The sequence below is a fragment of the Cervus canadensis genome, chromosome 11, assembly GCF_019320065.1.
Source record: "Cervus canadensis isolate Bull #8, Minnesota chromosome 11, ASM1932006v1, whole genome shotgun sequence".
NCBI lineage: Eukaryota > Metazoa > Chordata > Mammalia > Artiodactyla > Cervidae > Cervus > Cervus canadensis.
Window position 1 is genome coordinate 10,072,934 of NC_057396.1, and position 25,435 is coordinate 10,098,368.

A 25,435-nucleotide genomic window follows, 5' to 3' on the forward strand; every position below is an offset into this window, starting at 1 on the left:
AGCTGTGGGGATTTCTTTGGGCTAAGAAAGAAATATTTTTGGTTTTGGTCTTCACTTGTCTTCTCTCTTTCCTGCTGTTTCCATGGAAAGGGATAGAGTAATTACCCTTAAATGTGCCCTTATTTAGTGTTGGTGCAAAAACTAATAAAATAAGTTACCAGATGACAAAACAGTTTTTTGTTCGGTATCTTCAGAAGTAAAAATTCAAGTGAAAGGTTTGGTTTGGGAGATGGACTAAAACTCCTATCTAGCAATGGAAAATGAGAAAAGGAAAGGTAACCGATAAAAGGATATGTTACCAAGACACCTATCACTGTGGCTATCTGGAGATTAATCCTCTGGGAAACCTCCAGGAGCATAGCACAGAACACTTGGCTGAGATTTATCTCACCTGAAGCATGAGAGAACTGAGAAGCCAACTTTCATCCATCATTTGTTGGAGATTGTTATGGGTGAGAGATAGTGATATAAACAAAGCATTATCTCTGCTTTCTTTCCTTAGAGAGGATTTGTTCTGAGGAAGGCAGAGATTCTTGCAGACAAATGCCTTTATGAATTTTATTTACCAAAACTCAAAACCATTGGAGAGATTATGATTGGTATTCTGAGCACCTGAGAAAGCAGATTCCAGGATCAAGAGAAAGTCTTCAGCACACAGTTGGTCAACAAGCACAGAAAAAGAGGCTCAACATCACTAATTATTAGAGACATGCAAATCAAAAGCCACAATGAGGTGTCATCTCACATTAGTCAGAATGGCCATCATCAAAAAGTCAGCAAATAATAAACATCAGTAAGAGAGTGGAGAAAAGGAAACCTTAATACACTGTTGGTGAAAATAAAAATTGGCAACCATTATGATTGCTGAAGAAGGAGAGCATAGAGATTCCTTAAAAATAAAATTACCATGTGATCCAGCAATCTCATTCCTGGGCATATATCTGGAAGAGATGAAACATGCAATTCAAAAAGATATATGCACCCCAGTGTTCATAATAGCACTAAGACACAGAAGGATTGTAAATGTCCATCAACAGAAACACATGAAAGGATAAAGAAGATATGGTATATATATAAAAAGGGATATTATTCAGCCACAAAAAAGAGTAAAACATTGCCATTTGCAGCAACATGGATAAATCCAGAACTTATCATACTGAGTGAAGTAAGCCAAAGACAAATATTATATGATATCACTTAAGTATTGAATATAAAAAAACAAGACATATGAACATTTTATAAAACAGAAACAGACTCATAGACATAGAAAACAAATGTATCGTTACCAAAGGGGAAACAGACTGGGGGATAACCTAGGAGTTTGGTGTCAGGAAGCATTTAACAAAAGTCTTCCTGTGTGCTGTTTTGGATCTGTCAGGAACCCTCTGGCCCTTATTGATTCCTGAATATTCAGGAATTAAGAGAAGAGGCACGCCTTTCCCAGGGCTGAGGAATCCAGGCATTTCCCATTACAGTGATAAGTACCCTTTTCCTTTTTATGAGCCATACGGTAAAAGGTGATTGTTTGCAACTCTCTCTTTGATAGGGATCGTCTTATGTTTTGTAAGTCTGGAATTTTAATCTTTGTCTTTCCTGAGAATAACCACCTTGTAAGACAGTATGTATGCCCACGCCATGTTGATTAAAACACCTTTGCTCCATCAGAGCTTTGGTCCCCGTGTCTTTCTTTCTGTCTATTCCTTCTCTTTCTCTCTCTACCTCTCTTTTTCTGGCTAATTCCTTGGAGCGCGGAGGCCCGCTGAGCTCACTTTCTTGCCCAGGCTTCTAAGACCGTCTCGAGAAGGCGCACTGTGCCTTCACCCGCTTGAGAGGGCGCCTGGTGCCTACGTGCAGCAGAGCAAGCCCTAAGAACAGGACTATTGGCTTTCCGCGTAAACCAGGGGGTATCAGCCTCTTTCTCTCTCTTACTCTGGGAACCACCAGGTTCCGGTCCATTAAAGGACCAACAAGGGCCATCAGCCTCTTTCTCTCTCTTACTTTCTTATCGTCGACTCTGGACTACCAGGTTCCGGTCCATTAAAGGACCAACAGTTTGGGACTAACAAATACATTTCACTACATATAAAACAGAAAAACAATAAAGATTTACAGTGTAGCACCAGGAGCTATATTCAATATCTTATAATAACTTTAATGGCAAAGAATATTAAAATTATATATATGTATACTTGTATATAAATGTAGAACTGGATCACTTTTCTGTACATTTGAAAGTAACATGATATTTTAAATCAACTATACTGCAAGTTTAAAAAAAAAGAAAGTCTTCAGACAAAGAGATGCTAAAGCTAGAAGTTCAAAGTTAAGGATTAGAGGATATAGGATAGGGTTCGAACAGCATCTTCTACAATGTATGTTAAAATTTCACACGCAACACAGCAGTTTATAGTGTCTTTTTTTTTTTTTTTTAACTAAGAGATATAGTACATTTATAATTTGGGAGATTATCAATTAGTTAAGTTTCCTTCATCCCTCTTTTTCCCCCCTTTTCTAACTCTGCCTTCAAGAAATTGAATGGAGTTAGCCTAATTTTTGTCACTTGATTCAGCATTTCTTAAATTTTTAGTTCCTTTCAGTTACTAACATAAATTAAGTCAATTTCTGTGGTCACAGGAAACCGATAATCCAGTTAAAAACCCATTGTAATTAGAAAGCTGTATCTTTTCTAGTGAAGTTCCCATTCTCCTGTTTTGTCTTTTTGTTTTGTTTTGCTTATTTGTGGCCCCACCATGCGGCATGTGGGATCTTAGTTCCCAGGTCAGGGGTCAAACTCATGGCCCTTGCAGTGAAAGCACAGAGTCGTAACCACTGGACTGCCAGGGAAATCCCCATTCTCCTATATTTCTAATTTGAATTAACATACCAAGATGATACATAGGAAATTAAGTTACAACAACTACAATTACATTAAGAAAACTCAGATGGCCTGTTTTTTATATTAAGAAAATTTGTTTTTGAATATACCCTTGCTTTCACCTCTTTTCTTTAAAATGTTATCATGAAATGTGTTGCATACCAGAAAACACTTGCTGCAGTGTTTGTGGCAAAGAGGTCAGTGAACACAAAGACACTTTGAGATAAATTATACAGGTGTCTTTTCTAACATCCTGTAAAAATGTGAAAGACTGTCATTGGAAATGCAGTTGATCAAGCACTGACATTGGACCCCTTTGTCTTGATTCCAGATAGTCAAATCATTTATGAAGAGCAGGGTATTTATGTGACATAGCTAAAAGGTTTGTCTTTAGCAATGTTTATAAAACAGTGTAGCTACGATGTTTATAAAACAGTGTAGCTACGATGTTTATAAAACAGTGTAGCTATAGCTGTTTCTGCTTAGATATTGTAAATACATCACATTCTGCATTTAAATGACAATTGGGTAAGGCAAGTGGTCATTGGCTCTTCTAACTGGACCATTTGCTAGTCCAAATCATTTTCATGATTAAAACAAAATAATATGAAAATACTTTCACACAAATATGTTTTATTTTTTATTTGATCATGTTTTTCTGATGAAAAAAATCCCCAATCTAAAGTGTGTACTCATTTCTCTATGTGTGAGTGTATATGTGTGTGTGTCTACATCTTCTGTCATAGAGCTGCATTCAGAGTAAGAAACCAGAAATGGTTAGTAATCCTTATAAAAGATACTTGTTCTTCTGTGCTGGGTGCTTTACTGCCAAAATGTGGATGTGAAGAAATATGTATCTATCCTTTTTCATAAAGATTAGTAAAGAAAAAACCTAAGAATAAATTCCAACATAACACAGAAAAGGAAGAAAATCTGACCAGTTATTATTGTCCTTCATCTATTGTAAATTTAAACTACATAGGCAAAGCTGAAGTGCCAGGATTTTAGTTTATTTTTTAGGGGGAAGATCTAGGCTTGAAGCTAAACCTTGGCAGAGACTATACCCAAACACTTCACACATATTCCAAGGGGAAAGTTCAGTCTTTTATTTATATTTCCTATATATTTACTAGCTTTTGTATTTAGAAAATGTTTTCTTTGATAATAAAATCACCTTAGAGTGCAAGTCTGGATTAATGGTATTTAATTAAAAGTTTTATTTTAATTTAATTAAGTGACCTGTGTTTAATAAAGTCCACTTTAAATATTTGAGAATAAGTTCTCCAAACAGAGCTCCACATACGGAATGCAGAAACTTTGCACCAATAGAGGCTCTGGTATGAAACAGAAAAGTCAGCAAGTGAGTTTTTTCAATATTAATTCAGAAATGACTATGCTTCTAGGGCAGTGCAATCCCTATACAGTGTAGGTACTTAAAGATCAAATGAATAAATGATGGAACATTTTTGTTTTTCAGTTAATTTGATGAAAATGTTTTGTCTTTAGTTTATGTCTGATCAGTTGTTGGAAAATATCATTTAATTTTAAGGTTTTTACATTATATACCTCAATAACAATACCCAACTGAACTATTCAAACTACACTGTTTCTAGTTCTGGATTTTTCTGACATGTTAATAAAAGAGCTATTGTGAATATAATTTGGAGTTATAGAGACTCAGTAGAAATGAAGGGAAGGAGAAATATTTGTAAAAGTCAGAAAACTGTTCGGCAGAATAGCTTGAAGATCAGGTTGTGAAGCTGACACGGTTCGTGGTCCTGGAGGCCTATCTCTATCTCTACAGCTATCTCTGCACTGGAGAAGGAAATGGCAACCCACTCCAGTATTCTTGCCTGGAGAATTCCTTGGGCAGAGGAGCCTGGTGGGCTACAGCCCATGGGATTACAAAGAATTGGACATGGGTGAGCTACTAACACACACACATAGCTATCACCACATCTATCTATATATATTTTTTTAATCATAACACACTGTGAGAGGTGAAAGAGTTGTTTTGTTTTGTTTTATTTTCCTCTAAATATTTTTCAGTTTCTTTCTTCTTTATTTAAGCACATGTCTTTTCTGTGCCTTAGGGAAGATTTATGTCTTGGCAGAAGGCAGAGGTGCCTGTAGGCACTTGCCTTCTTGCCTTTGTTTAGAAATGTTTAAATCATTGAGGAGATTATGATTTGATTTGTGTCCAAAAGTCTAAGGAAACAGATTTTGAGAAACAGAAGGTGAAATGACTATAAAAGAAAAACTGTTTAAATTATAATTTATACCAGAATAAAAATATTCCATGGGAGTGGAAATCAGATACTTTGGGAGAGAGAGGTAGGGATAGAAATCTAGGACTTTAAGGCTTCTAGTTATAGCCACTCTTTGATGCCTCAATTACCACATGAAGGAAACAGAGGAGGTGGAATTGACGGGACCAAGTGGACCTGTCTTAAAACTCTGCTACTACAGGGTAAGTGATGAAGATATCCTATAGAAACTTATTGAAGAAGTATTAGTAATGGCTCCAACTCTCAGACCTTTTCAGAATGAAAGGCTCACTACATTAGGAAAAGTATCCCAAAATGGCAGAAAAGCTGGCTGCCATCAAAGGGAATGAATGTTGTGCTGCATATACAACCAGAAAGGTACTAACTATAACCCTATATCCACATGCAGACGTGACTGTGTCAGTAGCCACACAATTTCCTTCCTTGACTTATTGCCTGCCTGCACTTAAATATGTCAACCAATTCCTCTCTCATCTCCATTCCTTAGTAGTTAACATAAGAAGTTCTGTTGTTGATTAACTTTTTCTTGGAGTAGAACTGCTTTACAGTGCCATGTTAGTTTCTGCCATGTAGCAAACTGAATCACTGGTATGTACACATACACCCCCTCTTTTTACGTTTTCTCCCCATGCAGGTCACCCCAGAGCACTGAGCAGAGTTCACTGTGCTATACAGTAAGGTCTAATCAGTATCTGTTTTATATACAGTAGTGCACATACGTCAGTGCCAATCTCCTAATTCATCCTGCTTCCCTTCCCCCCGGTATCCATAAATTTGCTCTCTACATCTGTGTCTATATTTTTGATTTGCAAATAAGCTCATCTATACCATTTTTCTAGTTTTTGCATATAAGTGTTCATGCTCCAGTCATGCCTGACTCTTTGTGACCCTATGGGCTGTAGCCCGCCAAGCTCCTCTGTCCAAGGGATTCTCCAGGCAAGAATACTGGAGTGAGTTACCATGTCCTCCTCCAGGGGATCTTCCCATCCCAGGGACTGAACCTGTATCTCTTACATCTCCTGCATGGGCAGGCAGGTTCTTTACCACTAGTGCCACCTGGGAAGCTCTCTACATATAAGGGATATATATATATATACACATATTTTTTTTTTTCTCTTTCTGACTTACTTCACTTGTATTTAGGTGTATCCACTTCCTTGAAATAGCACTATTTCATTCCTTTTGGTGGCTGAATTATATTGTTTATATGTTCCATATCTTCTTTATCCAATTCCTTTATTGATTGACATTTAGGTTGCTTCCATGTCCTGATTACTGTAAATAGTGCTGCAACGAAAATGGGGATGTGCATATCTTTCTGAATTATGGTTTTCTCTAATTATTAGAGAAATGTCAATCAAAACTACAGTGAGGTATCACCTCACACCAGTCAGAATGACCATCATCAAAAGACCTACAAATAATAAATGATAGAGAGGACGTGGAGAAAATGGAACCCTCCTATACTACTGGTAAATTGGTACAGCCAATATGGAGAACATTGTGAAAGTTCCTCAAAAAACTAAAAATAGAACCACCATATGACCTAGGTGTACTCATTTTTTCAAAAGCTAGACGCATTATGTTGACCAAAGATATAATGTTGCTTTCTAGAAATCAACACTGAAGACTAATGTAGAAGAAGTCTGTATCCATTTAAAATGTGCAATTCGATCCATTTTGGCAGTTTTATACACTCATTAAACTAAAGTAGATATGTATAATTTCCCAGAATATTTTTCTTCAACTACACATTTAATACTAGGGTCTTTGCCCAATTTTCAAACTCTGGGTTTCATCATCAGTAAAATGAAGGCAATTGCTACCTCTCCTGGTTACTGGGAGGATTAGAAATGGTATGTATCAGGTGCTTATCATGAGAACTGACACTGAAAAGGACTCAAGATCCAGAAATTTCTTCTCCTTCTGCTAGACACAAGCTTATATAATCAGACCCACTAAGCAATATTTTTTAGAAGTTTAATCATGACAAAAGTAGTTTTCATGCCTCCCCCTCCCATAGTCCATCTTTCAATCTGTTTACATCAGAGGACAACCATTGGTCTGCTTTGGGCTGGTATACTTTAATGTGCATTTTTAAGAATCTTGTACACATACAAGTGTTATGGTACTACCCCTACCCCCAATCATAGAGACTGCATGTTTCCTCATCTTACATTAGTGGGGTACAAATGAACCGTTATTCATATATTTTATCAACTATAGTTCATAGCTTACTTTGGGCTTCCCTGGTGCCTCAGACAGTAAAGAATCTGCTTGCAATGCAGGAGCCCTGGGTTCGATTCCTGGGTCAGGAATTTCCCCTGGAGAAGGAATACTCCAGTATTCTTGCCTGGAGAATTCCAAGGACAGAGGAACCTGGCGGGCTACAGTCCATGGGGTTCTCAAAGAGGTGAACATGACCGAGCGACCAACCACACGTCGTCACTTCGCGGTTCACTCTGTGTCCTGCAGCTATATGCGTTTTGATAAGCGTGTTACATCATGCATCTAGCAATATAGGATCATACAGAGTAGTTTCCCCTGTGTTTCATCTATTCTCTCCCTCTCCTGAGAATCCCTCCCTCCCAGCGCCTCACAAGCATGTACCATTTTACCATCGCTATAGATTTGCTTCCTTTTCGATGTCATGTCGTCAGAATTATACAGTGTGTAGCCTTTTCAGACTGTCTTCTTTAAATTAACAGTATATATTTATGGTTCTTTCATGTCTTAGAGCTTAATAGCTCACATCTTTTTAGAACTGAAGGATGTTGTTTGTCTTGGGTTTGATCCCTGGGTTGAGAAGATCCCCTGGAGAAGGGAAAGGCTACCCACTGCAGTATTCTGGCCTGGAGAATTCCATGGACTGTATAGTCCACGGGGTCGCAAAGAGTCAGATGCAACTGAGCAACTTTCACTTTCATATATACCATAGTTTACTTACCATTCACTGTCTGGAGAACATCCTGGTTGCTTTCAAATTTTGGTGATTTATAAATTATTATTGACTAAAATGTCCATAGGTTTCTAAATAGACCTACTATAAGCAGTCATATGCAGGTTGTTGTGTAGACAAAACTTTTTAGTTTCTTTGGGTGAATACCAAGGAGCATTATTGCTGGATTGTGTACTAATTTTATTTTGGTTTTATTATAAATTGCCGAACTATCTTCCAGAGTGACTATTGTGTTTTGCATTCTCACTAGCAATGAATGAGAGCTCCTGTTGCTCTATCTTAGCTAGCGTGTGTCTTTTAAAAAAATTATCCATTCTAATGTAGTTGTATTTCATTATCTTAATTTGCAATTTTCTTATGACATATGGTGTTGAGCATCTTTTTATTTTCCATATGAGTATCTTATTTGGTGAGATGACTATTCTGATGTTTTGTTTATCTTCTTGACTGAGTTTCACCGAGTTATCACCGAGTTTTGAGAGATCTTTGTATATTTGGATTTAAGTCCCCTATCTGATATGTGTTTTGAAAATATTTTATCCAAATCTGGCTTGTCTTTCAATCCTCTTTGTATTTTCTTTCACAGAGTAGTGCTATTTAATTTTCATAAAGTCTAACATTAATTTTTTTCTTTAATAGATCATGCTTTGTTGTTGTATCTAAAATGTGTTTAAAGGAAATATTTAAGATAATTATATTATAAATGGAGGAGATGAAGGGACATAAAGGAATAATGGTCTCTACACTTGACTATAACTAATAAAGTGTTAACAGTAGTAGACTGTGATAAGTAATGCACATGTGATATAGAGCAACCCTTAAAAGCTGTATAAAGAAACATACTAAAAAACACAAGAGATAAATAGAGTTCAAAGAAAAAGTTCGAGTAACTCTCAAAGAGGCAAGTAAAAGAAGACAGAAAAATATAAAGCTAAGAGAACAGAGGAAAAATTTTAAAAGCAGACTTAAGCCTTAGTACATTAATAATTACATTAGATTTAAATGGATTAAATGTACCATTTAAAAGGCAAGAGATTGTCAGAGTGAAACCGTATGAACCTTAATCAAAAGAAAGCAGTAGTGGCTATGTTAATGTCAGGTAAACTGTGCTTCAGACATAAAAAAAAAATTTACTAAAGAGAGGTACATTCTATAATGATAAAATTCACTTAGAAGGTATGGCAATCTCAAAATCTATGTTCCAAAGAATAGAATTATAAAATACATGAAGTAAAAATTGATAAAGCTGAAATGAGATATAGACAAATCCATAAGTACAGTTGCAAACTTCAGCAATCTTCTCACAAAATTGGCAGAACAATTAGAAAACCAGTAATTATGTAGAAGAACTCAACAGCACCATAAACCAACAAGATCTAATTGATGTTTATAGAACACTCAACCCAACAGCTTACTTTAGGAGTAAAAAGCCAGATAAAAGGATTTTCCACGCTTCCTCATCAGCAGGAAATCTGGTTAGATTTTACTGGTCAGCTGTATTAATCAAAATTGGAAAGGCAGTGTTATGGACTGTATATTTCTATCCTCTGAAACTTCATATTATGAGACTTTAACACCAAATGTGGAGATGGAAACCTTGGGAGGCAATTAGGGTTGATAATGGTGTGGTTCTGATTATGGGATTGTTGGATATATAAGGAGACGAAGAGAAATTTCTCTCTCCGTGGATGTAAGGACACATAGAGAAGGCAAGCCAGAGAGGACTCTCATAAGGAACTGAAATGACCAGCACATTGATTTTGAATTTCCCGGCCCCCAAAACTATGAGAAATAAATGTCTTTTGTTTAAGGCACCTGATCTATGTGTGTGCTCAGTCTCTCAATCGTGTCTGACTCTGCAAACCCATAGACTATAGCCTGCCAGGTTCCTCTGTTCATGGGATTCTCCATCCAAGAATAGTGAAGTGGATTGCCATTTTCTACTCCAGTTCAATCTATAACCTTTTGTTACAACAGTCCAATCAGACCACAACATGTAGAACTTGAGAACTGGAGAGAAAATTACATACTGGAAGCTACTCCAGGCAGGTAGTTAGAATCACTGTTGATTTTCAGCAGTTCCAAAACAAATTTAAACATTAACTCTTTTGAACCTCAGGCATGTCAATTCTTGTGGTAGCATCCCTGACTCTCTGTTTTATCAAGCTTCCCCAAAATTGTTTTGTCTTCCTTGGTTCTCTCAGTCTTCCCATTGGTTATTTGAGTTTCTTTTTACCCATATTATATTTTTCTTACTCAAAGTAACTATGGGATTTAAATTTTCCTTACTTGTCGATATACTTCCACACATTAAAGGTATCTGAGAAGCTCATTATCTTGTGTAAAGTAGACAACTTCCTAAATAATGGACATATTGTAGTGATGAAGAAGAAACGTGAGTCACTTTGATGTCCAGACTCACACTTTGACGTCAGTGGAATGATGCACTTAATCATCACTTTGCTGGGAGTGGGCATGAGAAGGAAGAGGCATTTTGGGGCTTCTATCATTCATTAATACAATGTTTACATATTGGAAAAGCTAATTTACAAATTCATTTACAAATGTCTAACTTATGAATTACTTTTTGGAACAATGCCCTTTTGGTAATATTGAAATAGTCTTTTTAATTACTATATAACCCTTTGTAATAGACTAAGTAATACATTAAGGACAGTTCAGTGAACATAATACAAATCAATCTTTTGGACACTCAAGTCTATTTACTGTCAGATTAGTCTCCTTAAGTTAGTTCTAATTATGGTATTGTTCAGCCTTCCAAACCTTAATTGGGTTCCATTCTACACACATACACACATCATACACAAAATGTCCAAGTACTTACCCTGATTAATAAGGTGCTCTGTAATGATGATTGATCTAATGGTTTACCATTTTTATATTTGTACCTCTTTTCATGTACTCCTAGTTGAAAGAATGACTAGCAATTCTCCTAACACATTTTACTCTTCTCTAACTTTGGGCTCAATCATTCTGTCCTTTAGTATGAAATAATTAAGTCTCAATTCTATGTGTGAAAATTTCACCTGTTATTTTTATTCTAGCTTAAAAGTGATCATATTTCCCTATTTTCTCTAACGTATGTTATCTTTCTCTCCTTTGAATTCTCACAGTTATTTATCTCTACCTCAGAGAGCAATTCCTTGTTTGTATCTTTAATTTTATTTCTTTATATAGTTAAGGGGATGTTAAATTTGATGGCTTCCTGTTATCCAGGCTCAACTAAGAGTTGATATCAAATTGAGATGCTAGATCATATATGCACAAATTTCCACTAGGTGACACCTAAATTTATCTATCTTCTTTTTCCCATCACTAATCACAAGAAGATCAATCAGAAAACTTGGAAGTGGTAAATTTTTTGAGAATTTGTTAAGGATTTGTTACCTATCATGGTGAAAAACATAAAATGCAGGGAGATCCATAGCAGGTCTCACTCCTGGTTTTATGTTTGAAGAATTTTGCTAGTTCTGGTGCTGACAAGTGGCTAGAATTGTACATAGAAAAAGAACTATTGAAAGAATCTGACATATACCCTGCACTTTTTTTTTTTTTGCTTCTGACACTTAAACATTAAAGAAATATGAAGGAGAGAGGTTGACTTGATCCACGCTGATGGGAGGGTGAATAGAGAAGGCTACAACAACAACAAAAAATTGTATTTTTTACTATTGATGGGTTTCTCCTGAATCAAGTGGGATTTCAGAAAGTAGCCAGATTTGAGTGGGCTTCAAAGGACCTCACTCAAGAGGTCTTCCTTCAAAGAGAGCCATCTTCAATGTTATCCCAGAGGAACATAACCAATAGTATACATGTCTCAAGATAGATAAAGTATACATTGGCTCATATGATTATAGAGACTGGACAAGTTCCAGTACTTGCCAAGTGAGGCCATCAATAATCTCAAGCCCCAGGAGAGCTAGTGGTGCAGTTCCAGTCTGAAAATCTGAATCCAAAGACCTGTGATCAGAAAAGTTGATGGCATAATTCCAGTGTAAAAACTGACAGGTCCAAGCCCCAAGAAGAATCAATATTTCAATTCCAGTATGAAGGCAAGACAAAGTCAAAGTCCTAGTCCAAAAACCATTAGGCAGGAATAACTATCTCTTACTTGGGAAAAAGTCAGCCTTTTGTGATACTGAGCCTTCAACTGATTAAATGAGGCCCACCCACACCAGAGAGGGCACTCTGCTTTACTCAGTTTACTGATTCAAAAGTTAATCTCAATCAAAACCACCCCCACAGAAGCATCCAGATCAATGTTTGACCAAACAACTAATTACCCCACAGCCTAGTCAAGCTGGGAAATAAAATTAATAAGCACACTCAGTAAGCAGAGATAAAAGCTTACTTCTGGATGCTGATACTGACTGGTTAAAGGACAAGATGTGGAGCAGGCCTCACATTCTTCAGGTCAGAGAGATCTCCTAGGAAACCTACACATATGCAATAGGTCAAAGGGCAAGCAGTCAAACATCTAACACATTCAGAGTGCACCAGCACTGAATCAAGTTTAGAGTCAAGTAAAAATTGCTTTTCTTAATTCCAAAATGCCCACTCCTGCAGTTGTGAAAGAACCAGAGGCAGTCTTGCTCTGCCGATTTTCAGTATGACTGAGACCCTAGTTGGAAGCAGGTAGGCTTTGAATCAGAGAAGAAAAGGCAACATTACTATCTGAGTGGATTTGTTGTTTTAGTCACTGAATAATCAGATGGTTGAATTGCAAAATGAACTCTCAGGGCTGTGAAAGGTCCTTTATTTCCTGCTTTTATTCAATTTAATGCAATGTATCAAAGAATCATGGTATATATTAGTATTTTCTTCTATTACATGCTTTTTTTTTTTTCATTTATTTTTATTAGTTGGAGGCTAATTACTTTACAATATTGTAGTGGTTTTTGCCATACATTGACATGAATCAGCCATGGATTTGCATGTGTTCCCCATTCTGATCCCCCCTCCCACCTCCCTCCCCATCCCATCCCTCTGGGTCTTCCCAGTGCACCAGCCCTGAGCACTTGTCTCATGCATCCAACCTGGGCTGGCGATCTGTTTCACCCTTGATAGTATACTTCTTTCAATGCTATTCTCTCAGATCATCCCACCCTCGCCTTCTCCCACAGAGTCCAAAAGTCTGTTCTATACATCTGTGTCTCTTTTTCTGTCTTACATATAGGGTCATCGTTACCATCTTTTTAAATTCTATATATATGCATTAGTATACTGTATTGGTGTTTATCTTTCTGGCTTACTTCACTCTGTATAATGGGCTCCAGTTTCATCCATCTCATTAGAACTGATTCAAATGTATTCTTTTTAATGACTGAGTAATATTCCACTGTGTATATCTACCATTGCTTTCTTATCCATTCATCTGCTGATGGGCATCTAGGTCCTTTTGTCTAAGATCAAGTATAGTATCTGTTCTTATCAGTTTAATACATGCTTTTAATAATAAAATGCATGATACCTCTATGTTCATTTTATAATAGGTAAATTATCCTATATACTAGAAATATAGAAGCTTTAGTGTAAGAAAAGGCTTATAGAAGACAAAAAGGAATAACAATTCCAAACTTTTGCAGCAGCAAGGTTCTCTTATTATCATGATAGATACTTCCACCTTAGAAGATAAACTGTTATAGTTTGCTCCCTTTTACCTTGGTTACTAAGACCATATAACGATAGCCAAGAGATAATTGCCTCATGCTCTTACATGAGGTTTGGGATTATCTTTTACTGAATACTAGGCATTTATCAGGTCATTGGAGGTACAACACTGACTTCTGATATTAAGAATAATGTTTGGGAGTTGACTATATAGAGAAATAAGTATAGTAATCAAATAAAGCCTAGTTAGTAACTAAATAGCACTATATACTATAAGTGCTGTTACAGAGCTGTGAAACAAACCACTCTAAAACTTAGTGGATAAAACATTTATTTTGCTGATAAATGTATAATCTGAACAGAGTTTGTTAATAACAGCTCTCTGGCTCTACTCACCATTATATAGTAGCTGGGTTCACCCGAGGTTTCTGGGCCAGGAACACTCAAGTAGCTGGGACTGGAAAAATGGGAGTCTTTCAGTCATCTTTCTTTACCTCTATGTTCTCTGTACATAATCTCTCCAGCATCGCCATTAAAGTAATGACAAACTTCCTCTGTGTAGACTTGAGACTCCTAAGGTAAATGTCAGCAATGAAAATCTGGTGAAAGCTGATCACCCTTCATGATCCTGCCTCAGAAATCATGCAATATCACTTCCCAATAATCTAGCTTCCTGGCTATGCAAGATTATAGACCTCACCTTACAAAGGATGAGTGTTAATGTTACATTGTAAGAATAAAATATCGACTGGGGCGTTGCATGTGGAAAATGCATTCAGCCACAGGTGCAGAGGAAAGGGGGACCTGTTTCAGACTGGAGAAGTCAAGGAAGTCTTCCAGAAGTGGGAGTCAGAAATATAGTACGGGAACCTCCGGCTCTCCCTTGCTTGAGTCTCTGTCTACCCATCAAGCCATTCTTCACACTCATTTTACACGAATGAAATGCAAATTGGATGTCATCCCCATGCCAAACACCAAGCATTTATTTCCCAGTTCAAAGAACCTATACCAGCACTGTCATATAGAGCTTATCGTGATAGTCTCTCTGCTGTACCTTATAGTAGCTACTAGCTTGATTTTGCCTATGGAAGATTTAAAATGTGACTATTGCAACTGAATATTTAATTTCACTTAAAATAAATTAATTTTAATTATTTAAGTACTATATGTGGCCACTATTAACATTTTGAATAGCACAGGCATTTTGAGATAAATTCAAAATCCTTAAATTTATATTTTAAAATCCTTGTAACATCACAATACTGTTATTATTCTATTTTAAAGGCAAGGAAACTGAGGTTAATGAGAAATGTTTTCTATTTAAGATGATAGAATATGCCTTGTAATCTGAGAATGTTATTTAACCTAGGTCAGTGCAAATACTGAGAGCTTCTATGTGCAACATTCAGCGTTAAGTTGAGAAAACACTTTCACTGGGATCTGCTTTACTGTGTTCTTTTCTGTAATGTGACATTTTACAACTTCACACACTTTAAAGGGTTGGCTAACCATGGAAAATAAAATCAAGGTGTTTTCTAATCCTCTTTGAACTATTGATAGCATCTAAATGCGGGTAATTTAGTTACTCTTAGAAGACTTTCTAAGTGGTCATAGTGTTCATAGTCCAGAGCTTTTCTGCATAACTTGTCATACTTGTGTAGTTGGTCTTGGGGACAAAGCAATTTTACCCATTGTTAGTTCTCTTTCGATTACCTCCCCTAAACAAGGTAGTGAAATAGTCTCTTTAACAGAACGTTAACAATATGGTGGTTTACAGATCCATAATATTGCCCAAATAGAGTTTTTCTTGAAATGAACTTATTTAGTCAAATATTTTTGACAGAATACTCAAGAAAGAAAGAAAGTGAAGTCTCACAGTCTTGTCCAACTCGTTTTGACCCCATGGACTGTAGCCTACCAGGGTCTTCTGTCCATGGGATTCTCCAGGTGAGAATACTGGATTGAGTAGCCATTCCCTTCTCCAGGGCATCTTTCTAACCTAGGGATCAAATCCCGGTCTCCCGCATTGCGGGCAGATGCTTTATCATCTGAACCACCAGGGAAGCTCTGAAAGACAATTACATTTATCTCACTACCTTAAAGTAACAAAACTGAAGATACCAAGGTGATAAAGAGTCATATGCTAAGAATGGACCTGAAAGAGATCTGAGTGGTCTCTTTTACACACTTATATAAGCTCTTTGTCGGTCTATATAATCTGATCCATAAATTAGTCATCTTATTTCCAACTCATGATTTCCTTTTGCATTTTCTAGGTAAAAAAAAAAATGAAACTTGGCAGGCAAGAAAAAAAAAAGGGCAATTAAGATTCTGTTTATTTTGAGTTGTAATTCACAGTTCCTGCTGATTAGTAAAGAGCAATATTTGAGAGGTTGATTGTTTTGGTGTTTGTTTGTTACATTTAGCGTAAGAATAACTTTCCTCCATGTGCAGTCAACCTATGAATGCAAAGCACCCATTTTTACAGGAGAGAGACATCCTTCAAGGGTCATAAATCTAAATATCCCCATCTAAATTGCCCTGCATTTCCTCTTCACCAAAAGTTTCCTTGTAGGATGGAAAGTGATCCGACTGTGGGGATGAGAACAATACTTCAGCAAACTGCATCCTCCAAATGCCAGGGTTCACTAGAGTGCACAGTTGGGAAGCAGAACATCAAGTGAGACAGAATTCCCTGGCAGGTGATGGCATTGGTGTCTAGGATTGAGTTATGGCTTTGCCTGCTGCATCCAGCCTAAAATAAAAGGAAAGAGAAGATGTAAGTGAAACATATTCCAGGTAGACGAAGTTGGGGGACTACATATTATTTAATTCTGTATTCATGCCACTTTTTTTTTAAGTTCATGAGACTGAGAAAATATTGTATGGAGTGACACAAATAAATATTTCGTTCATCTCGGACAGCAAGTCCATGAATTACCTCATATGAGTCATTTCACCTGGAGCTTTCTATTCTGGATTTGTAATTAATGCTTAAATTACTGGCTTGTCTCAAGAAATAAATCAGTTATGCAAGTAAAATCACTAGTTACCCCAAATTGGTTGGCTGCTTAGTCGCTCAGTTGCTCAGCCCACTAGGTTCCTCTGTCCATGAAATTTCCCAGGCAAGAATACTGGAGTGATTGCCATTTCCTACTCCATGGGGTCTTCATGACCCAGTGATTGAAGCCACATCTCTTGCGTCTCTTGCATCAGCAGGTGGATTTTTACCACTGCACCGCCTACTCCAACATCTCAAACTTTCGTGTGCACCAGGATCACCTGGAGAACTTGTGAGTTCAGTCTTTCAAGCATTGTATGAACATAAAGACAGTCAGCAACTTCAACTGCTTTTCATCTTTCTAATAGGAAAGGTAACACAACACAAGTTTCAGTAAACACTTTTCATTAGGAATAAAACAAAAAATAGTTTAGGTAAGTATAATTAGTTTTTCTAAATTGGGGCACAGAAAATAATACTGTATAGTTTTAGTGCAAGTAGTTATATAACCATTCTTATATCACTTGATAAAAAATAATGGTATGAGTTTATATTATACAACTCCAGATGATTAAAAAGGAAAGAAAGATTTTTTTCTTTAAGAAATCTTCAAAAATAAATGACCAATTTCTAGACTTTAAAATGAATCATTGTAGTAGGGCAAACTGTTTCCTCCAAATTCATGCCTATCCTAAATCTGAGAGTGAACCATATTTAAAAATGATCTTTGCAGGTGTAACTAAGAATTGAAAAAAATCATACTATATTAGAGAGGGCCCTGAATTTAATGAAAATGTCCAGATAAGAGGCATAAAAGAACACAGCTACAGAGAAGAGGGCAGTGGATGCAGTTTAGAGTGTTTACAGGCCAAGAGATGCCCAGGGTTGACAATAATCACCCAAATCCAGCAGAAAGTCAAGGGGCAATTCCTCTTGCAGATCCTCTAAAAGAATCAATCACCTGTCACCACCTTGATTTTGGATTTCTGGTCTATTGAATTGTGAGAGAATAAATTTGTGTTAAGCCACCAAATTTTTGATAAATAGTTATAGCAGCCCTAGAGAATTAATACATCATAGTAGGTATGAAAACAGACATATGAGACATTTAAAGTGTTTACTCTGTATTTTATCACGTAGTTTGTTGCATGTGGAAATTCTCAAAAATGTTTTTGAGTCCCATGGAAAATAGGCAATGCTTTCACTGGTCATTATCTGGTCCCTAAAAGACTTCTTGGGCTTCCCAGTTGGCTGAATGGTTAAAAAAAAAAAAAAAAAATCCACCTGCCAATGCAGGAGACTCAGGTTTGATCCCTGGATTGGGAAGAAGCCTGGAAGAAGGAAACAGCAACCTACTTCAATATTCTTGCCTGGAAAATCCCATGGATGGAGGAGCCTGGTGGGCTACAGGCAGTGGGGTTACAAAGAGTCAGACACGACTTGGCAACTAAACGGCAGCAATAGCAGAAGACTTCCTAGCCCTCTGAATTGTTTCCACTGTCACTTATTATGACATCTTGTGACTTTTTGGTTGATAGTTATTTTCCACTTTGACCTTCAGGTCCTCCTTATACTGTTTGCCTTGCTGCTACTCTTCCGATAACAAGGTTATATAGCAATCGTCTACACACACAGGACTTTCTATCTCAGATAGCAGGCAATAGCGCTGGGTAATTCTCGTGGTTTCTGTCTCTGCCCAAGCATGGGAACAAATCTGCATGCAGACTTTCGAAGGCTGAGTAGTCTGTTAGAGAACAACCAACCAATAAAACTAGACATGCATACACACATACTTGTGTGCACTCCTGGCTTCGGAAAAAGTTTTCACCATATGCCTGTTTTGTTTTTTTTTTTCCAGTGGTTGTCAAATGATCCTTTATTTTTCTTTTTCCTTTGCAGTTCTTAACTAGCTGGGCACTCCACTGCACCACTGTTGATATCATCTATGATGTCATGAGGGTGGCGGCCATCCTGTTTTAACTTTTATTGTTATGATACTCTGTTTTCAAAAGTCCAATTACTTCCTTAGCACAGATGCTCCACCAGCAAGAGATTTAAAAAAGAGGAGGCTTTAACATATGCTAATTGACATGGTGCTGGTTCAGTTTGGGCTACAGAATAGGCAATATTACAGTTCTCAACTGCTCTACTAAACAGCAATTACTGAGCATTTTAAGGTCATATCAAAACTGTCCTTCCTGGTGGACTGTCAATACAGAGTCCCATCTGTATCCATCAGAAATGTGTGATTTTTGCTATTTTAATTAGTTTATAAATAATTCATAAAAGAATATGCCTGCTTACCAAGACCTGAATATTGAATTTCAGCAGCTTTAGATTTACCATTTGCCTTTTCCCTCCTAGATTTTTTTTTTTTATCCCTTAAGGAATGAATGACTTTAAAGAGTTTAGTGTATTCCCATTTAGTTGTTTGACTATGTGTCAGAGCAATTAATGTACCAGTGTTTCTCTGAATTTGTTGTAACAAAAAAGAAACTTGATTAGAGAATCATTGGTATAGCACAGGCTGCATTAATTTTTCTGGACATATGTATGTTATCGTTCCATGTTTAAAAACTTAAAGATTTCAGTTTACCCATAAAGCAGTATGTGTGTCCATTTTGCTCCTAAATATGTATGTGTGTGTGTGTATACTATATATGTCTACATATATACAGTATACACATAATGGCACTCAAGTTGCCTATCATCTAGTGCAGAAATTAAAAAATACCATTTGTGAGTCAAATACAACACACACCTGTTTTAACTTTACAATGTTTTCCTTTGGTTTTTAAACTCCCATTATGATTTTTTTTTATTTAATAATTGACAGTTTTCATATAATAATTTAGAATATTGACTTCTCTTGATAAATCAAAATATGCTATACAAAGAAGCTTACCGTAGGTAACAGTTATCAAATGTTTAATGATATTTTACTCATACTATTATCTATGAGACTAATTGCAATTACTTGTAAGAATAATTGGAAAGCAAGTACATGTGTGATGAATTTTTAATGTTTCAATTTGTCCAAGTTGAACTTTGTTTCCTAGAATCCTCTTCCCTGTATTTTCCAGAACTATGGATGGAGATTCATGAAACTGTACAGGAGGCAGTGATCAAGACATTCCCAAGAAAAAGAAATGCAAAAAGGCAAAGTGGTTGTCTGAGGAGGCCTTACAAATAGCTGAGAAAAAAAGAGAAGTGAAAGGTAAAGGAGAAAAGGAAAGGTATACTCATGGGAAAGCAGAGTTCCAAAGAATAGCAAGGAGAGATAAGAAAGCCTTCCTCAGTGATCAATGCAAAGAAATAGAGGAAAACAATAGAATGGGAAAGAAAGACTCGAGATCTCTTCAAGAAAATTAGAGATACCAAGGGAACATTTCATACAAAGATGGGAAAAATAAAGGATAGAAACGGTATGGACCTAACAGAAGCAGACGGTATTAAGAAGAGGTGGCAAGAATACACAGAAGAACTATACAAAAAAAGATCTTCATGACCCAGATAACCACAATAGTGTGATCACTCACCTAGAGCCAGACATCCTGGAATGCCAAGTCAAGAGGGCCTTAGGAAGCATCAGTGTGAGCAAAGCTAGTGGAGTTGATGGAATTCCAGGTAAGCTATTTCAAATCCTAAAAGATGATGCTGTGAAAGTGCTGCACTCTCTGCCAGCAAATCTGGAAAACTCAGCAGTGGCCACAGGGCTGGAAAAGGTCAGTTTTCATTTCAGTCTCAAAGAAAAGCAATGCCAAAGAATGTTCAAAATACCACACAATTGCACTCATCTCACACGCTAGCAAAGTAATGCTCAAAATTCTCCAATACAGGCTTCAACAGTATATGAACTGAGAACTTCCAGATGTTCAAGTTGCATTTAAAAAAGACAGAGGAACCAGAGATCAAATTGCCAACATCCATTGGGTCATCAAAAAAGCAAGAGAGTTCCAGAAAAACATATGCTTCTGCTTTATTGACTATGCCAAAGCCTTTGACTGTGTGGATCAATGAACTGTGGAAAATTCTTAAAGAGATGGGAATACCAGACCACCTGACCTGTCACCTATATGACAGGTCAAGAAACAACAGTTAGAACCAGACATGGAACAACAGGCTAGTTCCAAATTGGGAAAGGAGTATGTCAAAGGTGTATATTGTCACCCTCCTTAGGGTATATCATGCAAAATGCTGGGCTGGATGAAGCAGAAGTTGGACTCAAGATTGCCAGGAGAAATATCAATAACCTCAGATACACAGATGGCACCATCTTTATGGCAAAAAGTAAAGAACTAAACAGCCTCTTGATGAAAGTGAAAGAGGAGAGTGAAAAACTTGACTTAAAACTCAACATTCAAAACAGGAAGATCATGGCATCCAGTCCCATCACTTCATGGCAAATAGATGGGGAGGGAGACAATGGAAAGAGTGAGAGACTTTATTTTCTTGGGTTCCAAAATACTGCAGATGGTGACTGCAGCCATGAAATTAAAAGATGCTTGCTCCTTGGAAGAAAAGCTCTGACTAACTTAGACAGCATATTCAAAAGCAGAAATATTACTTTACCAACAGAGGTCCATCTAGTCAAAGCTATGGTTTTTCCAAACATGAAAAATATCATGAAAAAATCATGTATGGATGTGAGAATTCAACCATGAAGACAGCTGAGGACCAAAGAATTGACGGTTTTCAACTGTGATGTTGGAGAAAACTCTTGAGAGTCCCTGAACTGCAGGAGGTCAAACCAGTTGATCCTAAAGGAAATCATTCCTGAATATTCATTGGAAGAACTGATGTTGGTGCTGAAGTTCCAATACTTTGGACACCTGATGCAAAGAAGTAGCTCATTGGAAAAGACCACGATGCTGGGAAAGATGAAGGCAGGAGGAGATAGGGATGACAGAGGATGAGATGGTTGGATCGCATCATAGACTCAATGGACATGAGTCTGAGTAAACTCAAGAAGTTGGTGAAGGACAGGGAAGCCTGGAGTGCTGCAGTCCATGGATTTCCAAAGAGCCAGGCATGACTGAGTGACTGAACTGAACTGAACTGAGATACTTAAAAGATAAATAAGATGCTAAAAGGATATGCTTATAAGATATTTGTATGATACTAAGGTATTTCAATTGTCTGCAGAATTATTAACTCAGATTTGTTCTTTTAAAACTCACAACAGTCCATAAACTGTTACTGGATCATTTTGAAATAGTGTAATATATATTTATTCTAATAATTATACTTTGAAAATTTGAATGCTTGTATTTTAGATATCTTTTGTATTTTGTTATTCTAAGGGCAATATTTTTGTGCAAATACAAAGTATGTCTCTTCTGCAAATGTATCTGATTGCAATAGATTGAACTGGGTTCAATCAAACAAGCAAATGAATTGGATTTTCATCAGACAGCCTGGCAAGCACTGATCTAAGTGGCTTTCACTTTCTCTTATAGGCATATGAGATTGCTAACTCCGCTCTGGTAGCAAAGTTACAATTTATAATAAATCATGATAATAGAAGGTAGTATGTTTAAAAAGTGGCATCTGAGTAGTGGCAGTCTGTCTTTCTTGACTGGTAATAAAATCCTTCATAAAAGGATCATGATTTGCATTTGGTATTACTTGAAGAGGCACCTATGACAATCAGGTGGCTCTCTCTCTCTCTCTCTCTATATATATATATATATATATGCACAATATTTAATATATATTTAATATATATTTATATATATAGAATAATATTTATTTTATTTATAAATATAAATATATTTATTTATATATATAATATATAATATATAAATATATATAATATATAAATATATTTATATTTATAAATATAAAATATATAAATAAAATTTATATATAAATATATAAATTTATATATTTGTATTTTTAATATTTATATATATTATATTTACTTCTTACGTTGTGCTAGTGTTAAAAAACCTTCCTGCCAATGCAGTTTGAGACATGGGTTTGATTCCTGGGTTGGGAAAATCCCTGGAGAAGGAAATGGCAACCCACTCCAGTACTCTTGTCTAGAAAATTCCATGGACATAAGAGCCTGGCAGGCTACAATCCATGGGGTAGCAAAGAGTCAGGCATGACTGAGCTCTCACACACACAAAGAGGCACCTATGACAATCAGGCAGCTTTCTCTCGCTCTCTCTCTCTCTCTCTCTCTCTCTCTATATATATATATATATTTTTTTTTTTTTTTTTTGTCTTTTCCCCAGTCACTGTGTCCATTGCTATTCAGTATGGCTTCTTTCTCATTTTCATCTTGAGTACATGAATTATTTTGATAAATGATGGAGTATAGCTGTATTATGTAATATCTTCAGCGCAAGTCTATGAAGCTATGATAATAGTGTCATTTCATTGCAATCAGCTAAATTCACTCAGATCTATAAACAAGATGCTAATGAGTATTTATGCTATGAAAGTGAAAGTGAAGTTGCTCAGTAGTGTCCGACTCTTTGCGACCCCGTGGATTGTAGCCTACCAGGCTCCTCCTTCCATGGGATTCTCCAGGCAAGGATACTGGAGTAGGTTGACATTTCCTTCTCCAGGGGATCTTCCCGACCCGGGATTGAACCCAGGGATCAAACCTGGGTCTCCTGCATTGGATGCAGACTCTTTAACCTCTGAGCCACCAGGGAAGCTATATTTATGCTATAGCCAGTTATAATTCTTCAGTAGCAGATTTAGAAATAGTAACAGTTATGGCGCCATGTCCCAGATTAAGGACATGTCTGCCGTAGATATGGGAGGAAGGAATTGGAGTACACATGCTTAATATTTGCTTTCTCTCATACCCATGTAGCTTCCGTGATAAGAAGCTGCAGTCATGTTTGACTCTTTGCAACCCTATGGTCTGTAGCCCACCTTTGTCCATGGGATTCTCCAGGCTAAAATACTGGAATGGGTTGCCATTGCCTCCTCCGGCTATCTCCCCAACCCAAGGATTGAACCCATGTCTCTTATGTTTCCTGCACTGGCATTTGGGTTCTTTACCACTAATGCAACCTAATATCCATGGTACTTTTACTAAAAAAAATTAAAAAAAAAAAACTACAACTTTTTTCACTATCTAACCCCAAGCAACCTTCTGAAATTTTTCTAAGCAATTCTCTTTCATGTTGTCTCGAAATCATCCATTTTCAGTATCCATATTCGACAAAAGCTGACTGGTCAAAATATTGGTCATGATTTATGGTTATTTTATCATTTGAAAAGCAAAGGAATCATCCAAATTAACTTGTGAAGTCCTTTGCATCTGTAAGTTCTCAGATTGTTTTAATAATTCATTTTCCCAAAGCATTTATGGTCAGTCTAAAAACTGATAGACATTTCTATCATGAGATTACAGACAAGTAAGACAAGGATGTGACCTTTCAGTATAGTTGAATACAGTCAAAAGCAGATTAGATGCTTCTGAGACAAATAGTTTGATTTTAAATTTGGAGAAGCTAATCATATAGTATATTTTAATGGAATTTGCCACTTGGTGAAATATAGTGATCATAAGTTACTTTGTTCATGTCAACATTCTTAGCTTTAGATCTCTGTCCTCCACTAATGAAACAGTCGGTCACATACATTTGGCTCCAACTTCTATAGGAGTGAACATAGAACTAAAGCTGGGTCATCTAACAACCTCCAAAGAAAATTTTATGAAGGGATCAGAAAAAGGTTAAAAAAGAATCCCCCTTCCCCTTTTTTTCCCATTGATATCTTTGAAGATAATATGTTCCTGCATTCACAGAGAGATTATATATCCAAGAATAAAGTGAACAGAGAAGATATCAAAGTTAAGAAAAGGGAAAGATTATTTTCATTGATCTTTTGGATTTAGCCATATTCTAGGTGTTGAATTTTTAATTAGGCTGCAAGCAAATAAATTTCCTGTTTCACTCCAGTTTTGTATTCCTGTTGTTTGCAAACAAAATATTGTAACATAGTAGATATCCCAGAGTATCAAATTATTTTCTTCAGAGTTGAAACAGTGGTTAATATCTTTTAATGTATAATAAGCCCTAAATTACTAGGGCGACATGTCTGGGAGTGAAAAGACGCATGGACGTGCCAGAGAAGCAAGTACATCTGCTACCAGCCCCTTCAGCCTCAGCTCAGAACCAAGGCTTGGGGACATGTAAGCGGTACTTGCTCAGCCTGAGCTGGGGAGATCGCCCCTACGCCTTCCTCTCAGGGAGGGTCTATCCATGAAGTCAGGGGAAAAAAAGGCTATTAGTTGTGCTCAGGTTCTAACTCGGGGGCTGACCCCAGGCGAAACTTCTAACCCCCTCTGCGAAATGGGCTTAACTATACACACTGGAGAAGCGAATGGCAAACCACTTCAGTATTCTTGTCTAAGAACCCTATGAACAGTATGAAAAAGCGAAAAGATAGGATACTGAAAGATGAACTCCTCAGGTTGGTAGGTGCCCAATATTCTACTGGAGATCAGTGGAGAAATAACTCCAGAAAGAATGAAGGGATGGAGCTAAAGCAAAACAACACCCAGATGTGGGTGTGACTGGTGATGGGAATAAAGTCCAATGCTGTAAAAAGCAATATTGCTTAAAAACCTGGACTGTTAGGTCCATGAATCAAGGCAAATTGAAAGTGGTCAAACAGGAGATGGCAAGAGTGAACATTGACATTTTAGGAAT